The 8,612-nt window shown below is 45.6% G+C and overlaps 1 long non-coding RNA gene across 1 annotated transcript; it reads right to left on the bottom strand.

The window, feature by feature from the left end:
• Positions 1-3,557: 3,557 nt before the first annotated feature.
• Positions 3,558-5,441, bottom strand: LOC109374820 (uncharacterized). Its single transcript, XR_002122470.1, has 4 exons — positions 5,363-5,441; positions 4,976-5,048; positions 4,216-4,385; positions 3,558-3,646 (listed from the first exon to the last, which is right to left on the bottom strand). It is a non-coding gene; the product is annotated as an uncharacterized LOC109374820 (long non-coding RNA).
• Positions 5,442-8,612: the final 3,171 nt, after the last annotated feature.

Genomic DNA, 8,612 nt, shown 5'->3' with positions numbered 1-8,612 from the left:
GAGAAAGGTGAGGATGACGGTGATGATGGTGGTGGTGACCACAATGGCGACATCATTTGAGTCCCTAGGCCCTGCCATTCCTAAGTCCATCTCCCTGTCTTTCCCATTTTCATAACAACCTACATATTTCTCTCTTTCACTTAAGCTAAAAACCTTTTGAATTGGGTTTCTCTCACTATAAACTCAGTTCTGATGGGTTGATGAGATTATGAGATAAACACCAAAGGAAAGACAGTAAATGTATAATAAATAGCCGTGCCTGGCTAGTGGCCACCTGCTGGATGGCTCATCTCCAGGTCCTTGCTACCCAGTGTGTCCCCTGAATTGGCATCACCAGGCTCCTTGGTAGAAATGCAGAACTCCACCCAACCCCAGACCTAATGAACCAGATTCTACAGTTTGACACCAGAGTCTTTTCAAGTGTAGAAATCCCTGCTCTGAAAAGACGCCTCCCCCACCTTCTCCAGCTCAGGGAGGGTGGCAAGGATCTAATACACCATGGAGCCTGTTTCCAGAGTGTAGACTCCAAGGCCCTGGGGAGCAGGACGGAGGAAACACCAGGTACACGTGGTACACCAGGTGTGGGTGCGCCTGTCCTTCCAAGCCACCAGGTGGACAGCCACGTCCAACCAGCAGCTCTCACCGGCCTGCCACAACACGACCTGGACAGAACCAAAAGCCGGGCACTCCAGCGGAATGCTCGGAGTCCCCATCTGGAGCACCTCGCTGCTGGGTGTCCTTATAACCACAGCAGAGGTGTCATCATTGCCCCTGAAGTGGGGGTAGGGGAGGTTGATGAATAACAATGAATAAAAAAGACTTCTGAGCACATCCCAGGACATCCAGTCAGATATCCTGTAAATTCCAGAAGGCACATTGCCCTTAACTTTGAGGAAGGGGTAGACAAAAGGTGTCCATCACCTTCACCCAAAACAAGCCCCGAAGCCTTACAGACTGCCTCAGTCTGTATCCCTGCAAGAAAGAGACAGAACACTTAAATGGGTAATTTGGGGGGCAGGGTATTAAAAGGACTGTTTACAATAGTGGGGGCAGATTTTTGGGGAAACCAACAAGGAACGGTGTAGGGAACCTGGTCTGAAGGGGTAAAGGATGGAGCAGTTACTGAGACCTATAAGAGGAGAGATGTCCAGAGTGAGCCACCTGAAGACCTGTGGCCTTCAATAAGCCACGGTGACCCAGCAGGGAGGGAGCTGGGGGATAAATATCTTGACATCACTCCCCTCCCATCCTCTGCCCTTCTGGCCAGACCCACCCAGAAGTCGGAAGGCAGGGGGATCTAGCGATCCAATCCATCAGAGTCTACTTCCCAGCGCCCAGATCAATCTATGGGCTGGACCAAAGATAGTGGATACACACCAAGCATGCCATCTGCCCCACTCCACACCCATAGCAGGCACTAATAATCTATCAAAGGGCCTTGGCCTGCTTGGCTTGGATAAGTCTTCACAATATTTAACACAGAGCTCCACCTCGAATCTATTAACCTTAGAACATGAGACGAAATACATGGTGGGTGCCATTGGTTGTCTAGCTAATATCCACCCCCTCCTTTCTTGCTACTACAGCCAGGAACATATCCCAGCCTCAGGTGAGAAATTCAATTTCCCTTGCAGCTAGGAGTGGCTAGTGCAATGAAATGCACTCCTAACTGGCACAAAACCCATGTGCCATCCTTAGGATACATAGGTGTAAATTCTTTTACTCATGTATGTGTTCGTTTCTCCTTGTGCTAATTGCTGGGTATAGAAATAAATGAGGCATAGTCTGCTCCCTCCTTAAGGAAACTTGATCATTGTTTTGCAGGATGAGTAGGAGTTTGCCAAATGGGTAAATCAGAGGAAGGTACAAGAAGCAGGAATAAAAGAGTTGATACAATGTCAGGGTGTTAAGTAGTAGGAATCCAACAAGCAGTCTATAATGTGTAACAAAAATGTAACAAAAGAAGAAGCCATCTGCTTTGAACAACCAATTCTGAAAAACAATTGGTCGCCCCAATTCAAAAAACAAAAAAAGCCAGGAAGGATTATCTACTTGGAAAGAACCTGAAGAACAGCCAAACAATTATGCTATTTGCTCATGTGATGCGAAATCAAAAAAGTGGTTTGGGATTTTCTCAAACACGTAAAATATTACATAAAACAGATGTAAAGTGAAACAAAACATAGTCAAAGTCTTTTACCTGGGACTTAACGTCCCATAGCTGAATTGGGGTCACAACCCTTGGGATCAGGCCCATGTCTCCAAATTTATCCCCCCAGCTTCTTACACAGTCTCTTTCTGGGGCCACACTGGCACTCTTTGACTGATGAACAGTCCCTGGGTCCCTGCAGTTTCCACTCCTTCCCCTTTCTTGCCTGAATCCTCCTTCCTGTTCTTCCAGGCCCGGGTGAAGTTCCACCAGACCAAATAAAGGTAAATCTTAGGTAACAGAAAAACTAGATTGAAGAGCCCTGATGCTCTGAACTTTTGAGGCACTTACCATCAACAGGATTTATGTGGTCCTAACCACACGTGAGTTTAGTTGTTTCATCTTCCCTTTGTGTGGTGCTCTTCTAGGTCAGAAAGTGTGCTGAACATCAGTTGTTTGCACCCTCCCAGCATCACTTTCCCCTCTTTTTTAGCAACACTCACCTCCCTTCCTATTAGGAAGTCTTCTATGGATCTGCTCTTTCCCTTTTCCAACTATAGGATGTCTGTGTGGCCCCAGCCCAGAACAGGACTCTTCTGTCCGTGGGTAGTCACATGCTTTGGGCGTAGCCAATCATAGCACTCATCTCTGGCCTCAGTGAGTGGTCCAAGGGATATGCACATGACCGAAGCTGAGCCAATCAGAGTCTTTCTTGAGGTTTATAGAAATTGAAGGGGGTGGGGTGGGGTGGATACAGCGATGGAAAGAGACAAAAGCCAGGAGAGAGGCCTGAGGATGTCATTTGAGTATTTAGATCCAGTCAGCCCTAAAGTTAGGTCCACCCCATTTTTCCCAGTTATGTGAGCCAATAAATCCCCCTTTTGTTTAAATTAGTTCAAGTTGCATTACTGTCGTTTGGAAACAAAAGTTGTGATAAACCCATACTATTATTACCCCACTGCCCGGCACATGTGTGCAGAACTGAGAACAATTGAAAATGCAAAAGCAGATTCAATTATATTTTAAAATAATATTGGCTACGATTAATTTATATGAAATATCCAGGATAGACAAATCTATAGAGGCAGAAAGAGGTTGTGAGGCTGGGGTGGGCGGTGGGAGGTAGAGGGAAGTAGAGACAGGATTGGGGGTGAGGGAAAGGTGTGGGACTTCTTTGTGGGGTAATGAAAATGCTCTAAGATTGACAGCAGTGCTGGTTACACAGTCCCATAAATATACTAAAAGCCATTGAATTGTACTTTTCAAATGGGTGAACTATATGGCATGCAAATTATATCTAAATAAAGCTGTTCAAATATATATTTAGTGTGATAGCAGAAATTAGAAACCAAATAGAAGAGTCAAATCTGAGTTACAGGGAAATTTAATTTAAGGAATACACACATATCCCAAATTTAATGTATCTTTTCCCCCAGAACCTGCATTTTCTGTCTTGGTGAATGATGGTGTCAGCATCCAATCGCCCAAGCCAGAAATCTAGGGAATGGGGGGGGCGGGGACGGGCATTTTCACACCTGTCATTCATTCTAGTTTAAACCAAAGTCCTCCTAGCTCCCAAATATCTCTCCAAGGGACTCCTCCCCCACCCCTGCAGCTACTGTCATCATGCAGACCCTCACCTGTTTCCCTGCACAGCTCACTAACTCGTCTCCTGCCCATCTCACCGCCACCCACCCCATCTGTTCTGCAGACTGCCACTAGAGTGACCTCCTCTACGGCATAAGTCTGACCACGCTTCTCATATGCCCCCACTGCCTACAGAGTAAAACCCAGGCACCTGAGCTCTGCACACAAGCTCCTCTGGGCTCCAGCCCCTGCCTGTGTCTCCCAGCTTCAGATCTACTATACCCCTCATCTCACTGCTCCCAGTTTCCCTCTTGCTTGTGCCTTTGCACTGTTTTTGTTGCCTGAACTTCCTTTTTATTCCTCCTTTACCTGAAAATTCCTCTGATTCATGCAAACCCCCAATAAACATAATGTCCTCCAAGCATCCTCTCCTGACCCCTGCTAGCCAAGCCAGGTGCTTCTCCCTCTGTGCTGCTTACCCCACTTCCACATGTCTTCATCGTCGTTCTGCGCACACGGTGTTATAATTGCCTCTGTGTTTGTCTGCCACGTAAGCCTGTGACAGGGTCCAGGTCTTCTTTATCTTCACATGCTATCCCGGGCTTGGGACACGGTGAGCATGCATTCACCATGTGCTGCATGAATAAATCTGCACTAGCAATATCAGAAGCGTAATTAGACTAAGGATGGTAGTTAGATATTTGGGAGAAAAAATCATTTGTGGAAAAATACGCAAATGGGATAAAATCGATTAAATTTCACAAACTTCTTCCCTTTCCCCAACCTTCCTAAGAGACCCTCTACCTGACAGCCTAATTCCCCCTTCTCCCCCATCCCCCGAGATACCAATTCCTCGACATTTTTGGTGCAGTCTGGAGTCAGCAAAGGAGGACAACAGCAGAGGAGTCTGAAGAGAAGTAGAAAGAGCAAAGGCAAAAAGATAAAACCCACCAGTGTAATAAAGAATGGAGAGAGGAAATAGCCCCTAAGACAGGCTGCCATCGGGAATACACGGAAGCCTGCTTCATGTCCTTCCAGAAAGAGGAGGAAAAAAATCAAATTCCCTTTTCATCACGTTTTGGCTTATTTGGACTATGCTCCTCTGACTGGTTCTAGGGCTGGGTCATGTGGGTCACAGCTTCAATAGGGTGACACAAGCAAGTTGTTTCAGTAAATGTGAAAGGAAACTGGGAAAGCAATGAAACCATATCCTGCTATTAATAGGATGAGACTCCTTACCCATGTCCGTGGACCACACTTGTCTTCACATTTGCTCATACTATTCTCTGTCTGGTAGGAATTCTCCTGAGCCCTGGAACAGACAGAAACACAGTTAAGCAGCAGAGGACACATGAGTGTCCACAATCACGTGGACTATCCAAAGCCAGGCCACCCCAGGATTCAGGCACCCTAATATCTGGCCCCCGCTTTACCACAAATGGGTTGTATGACCCTGGGTAAGGCACTTCCCCTCTTTGAGCCTCAGTTTTCTCATTTGGTAACTGAGGGGGTTTAAGCCAGATGACCAATAACTGACCATTCCAACTCTGAGAGTCTATGATTATAGGAGCCTGGGCCAACCGTCTTCTTCAAAGCCTCCAAACCCCTACTCTCCCAAACCCTTACCCTCAAATGAAGGCTTTGGAGGAAGGAACACTTCAGGACAGCAGTGAACTAAAGAAAGTCTGAGGACATAGCTCTGAAGCTTTCGAGCGGAGATTGTCAGCAAGCTCCCCGGAGGAGCTTTGAAGAAGCATCTGTGCCCATAAAGAGCATTTAATTAAAGAGCAGCAAATGGCAGCATAGCAAACTAAAAAGTAGGCTGTTCAGAAATATTTCTCCAAACCCAGAACGTATCACTCTGCGTCTCTCCTCAGCCAAGCTGCATGCACAATGGCATTTGTTAGAGAAACACAGAAGCTTTGTTTGGGGCCATCTAACCAGCTGCCCTGGACAGACAGCTGCTCTTGCTTAAGCCTGGACAGTCTCCTTGGCACCATCTCCTCCCAGCAGAGGTGAATGAACCTCCCAGGCCTTGGCCTGGGAGCCAGGCTGAGGACTGCATTGGCCTTAGCAGGACGAATTTCTCCATAAGGGGTTTTTAAATCCATGTGTGTTTCACATGGTGCTTCTGCCTCCCTTGTGTGCCAGCATGTTGTGAGAGAACCGTTAGGGCTCCAAGAAGGAAGGCCTTCCACGACACATGAGAAGGGTGATGCTCTGCAGCGGAGAAATTGCATACAGTTTCCACATCAGAGGAGTCAAGTTTAAACTTCAGAAAGACTCCTTCAAGGTTGGATTTAGGAATTTGCCCAGAGCCACAGAAACTAGGAAGTGTCAGAAGCAGGATTTAAACCCACGTTTCTGTGGGACTAAAACCCATGTTTTTAACCACATTGCTCCAGCCCCACATCAAGTGGCCCATCACAACACGGAAAACAGCACATAGGCACACGCACATTCAAAATAGGCTGATATGTGGGTTATGTCCCCCAAGGATTCTTCCATCCATTTCCATTCCAAGGGAGTGGACAGTCTTCCTTGCAAGGACCTGGCTTCCATGTTTGTGGTCATGTAAGGCTAACTGGGAACAGGAGGCATGGGTTGGGGTTTTATTTCTCTGTGAAGAGAAATAAAAACAGACTTTAAACAACTTGGACAGCAAGTGATTTTAACAACCAACTCCTGTTGACTCCTAAGAATGAAGGACCAGGAGACTAAGGGAATTTAAAATCCACATCATGACCTGTAAAATTTTATTTCATTGTTTTTTCCAACTGCCTTCCTAAACCAATTTTTCTTTGCTTTTCTTCTCATTATTTGATAGAAGTTACAAAGAGTGGTGGAATACCCAGCATCTATCTCGGGCAGAGCACTCACACACTGTTTTATAATTATCTCTTCATGTGACTGTTCCCCCTTCATTAGGTTGTCAGATGCCTGAGGCAAGGAGCTTCTCTTATTCATCTTACTATCCCCAATGCATAACACATTATAAGGCTCTTGATCAATATTGTGGGAAGAACAAAGGAAGGAAGGAGGAAAGGAAGAAAGGAATTGAGGAGGAGACAAAAACAAGGATCTAGGACATAAATGTAAGGCTTTTATTATATAACAACCAAGCACGATACATGGTCTTGGGTGAATCCTGGTTTGAACAGACGAACTCTAAGAAACAGAGAGAGAAAAGGGGGAAATTTGAATGTGGATCAATATTAGATAATATTAGGATGTTATTATTAATCATTAGGTATGTTCATGGTATTGGGATTATGTAAAAAAAAGGTCCTTTTTTTTTTTAAAGATTCTTATTGGGGAATTGGGGGGATGGGAACAGCACTGGGGAATTGAGGAAGGGGAACAGACAAGTTGCTGTTGTTTTGGTCTTCAATCTAGTAGTGGAGGACATTGCTTCACTGGCCCAGGTTGGCACCATCATTGCGCTCTTCCCAGGTGAGGCAGATCAGTCACCGGCTTCTGGACGGCCGCTCACTGCGGCTGCTGGCCACTCACGCTGGCTGCTGGCTGCTGGCTGCTGGCTACATACGGTAGCCCATGGCAACCCACTGCCACAGGGACTGTAGCCTACGCCGTCGCCGTCGCCAGCGACTCACGGCAGCCCAGCTCCAGGTTGAGCTGTTGTTCAGCATCTTAGCTGTGGAGGGCAGTGTCACTGGCCCTCATATGTGGGATCCGAACCGGGGCCCTCTGGCATCCCAAGCGAGTTCTTAACCATCGCGCCACTCGGCCGGCCCCAAGGTCCTTATTTTTTAAAGACGCATATTCAAGTGGCAAAATGTCATGACATACATATAATTCCCTCTTAAATATTTAAAATATTTCAGAAAACAAAGGAGGGCAAATTAACAATTGTTAAACCTAAGTAATGAATATACAGGTGCTTATTGTACTATTCTCTCCACTGTTCTGTACATTCGAAATTTTTCATAATAGAACATTACCATTAAGCAGTGTTCTAACATAACCACAGTGCAATGACCAATTTCAGGAAATTATAATTACTACAATACTACACATCACACATACATCTCATATTCCAATTTTGCCAGTTGTCTCATACTGCCCTTTATATCAACGTCTCGTTTCCAGAATCGAATCCTGAGTCACATTTTGCAGTTTCTTGTCATGCTTCTTTGTTCTCTTTCAGCCTGGAACAGTTTCTCAGCCTTTCTTTGTCTTTCACAACATGCCATCTTTAAAGAGGAAGGCTCACGGTTTTGTTGCATTTGTCTGATTGTGGCCTCATGATTTGGTTTTCTCAAATACTATAGGATTCTGGCAGGAATACTATATACGCTGCTGTGGCCTTCTCAGTGAGACACTTTGAGAGGCACCAGACGTCCACTTGTCCTATTGGTGGTATAGATGTTGGTCACCGGTGAAGGTGGTGTCTGCCAGTTTCTCTCGTGTAAAGGTACCTTTTTTGCCTTTGTAAACAACAAGTAATCTGAGACCGATTTTTGAGGCAGATGCTTTGAGACCGTGTAAATACTCTGCTCTGCTCTCCGACAACATTTCACCCAATGGTTTTTGTCATCCACTGATGATACTTGCTTAAAGCAATGAATATACTTTGATGGCTGCAAAATGGTGACTTTCTAGCTCTCTTTCCTTCTGCGTTTATTAGTTGGCATCCTACTGAAAACAAGAGCTGCCCCTTCTCCCCTAGCATTGGTTTGTTTATTCACTAGTTATCAGTATGGACTCAAAAACATGTTTTTTTTAATATAAACATTTCTGTGGGGGATTAAAGGCGTGTTCTACATTTTAGCAATTCTAAGTCTTGGTGCCAATTTCTTCTGCCTCTCCAGTCATGTGCAGCATCAGCAGGACCGACCCAGGCCAAAGCACACAA

The sequence above is a fragment of the Hipposideros armiger genome, unplaced genomic scaffold (genome assembly GCF_001890085.2).
Source record: "Hipposideros armiger isolate ML-2016 unplaced genomic scaffold, ASM189008v1 scaffold_863, whole genome shotgun sequence".
NCBI lineage: Eukaryota > Metazoa > Chordata > Mammalia > Chiroptera > Hipposideridae > Hipposideros > Hipposideros armiger.
Note: the sequence above shows the minus strand (reverse complement) of the source record. Positions and strands in the feature narration are given on the sequence as shown.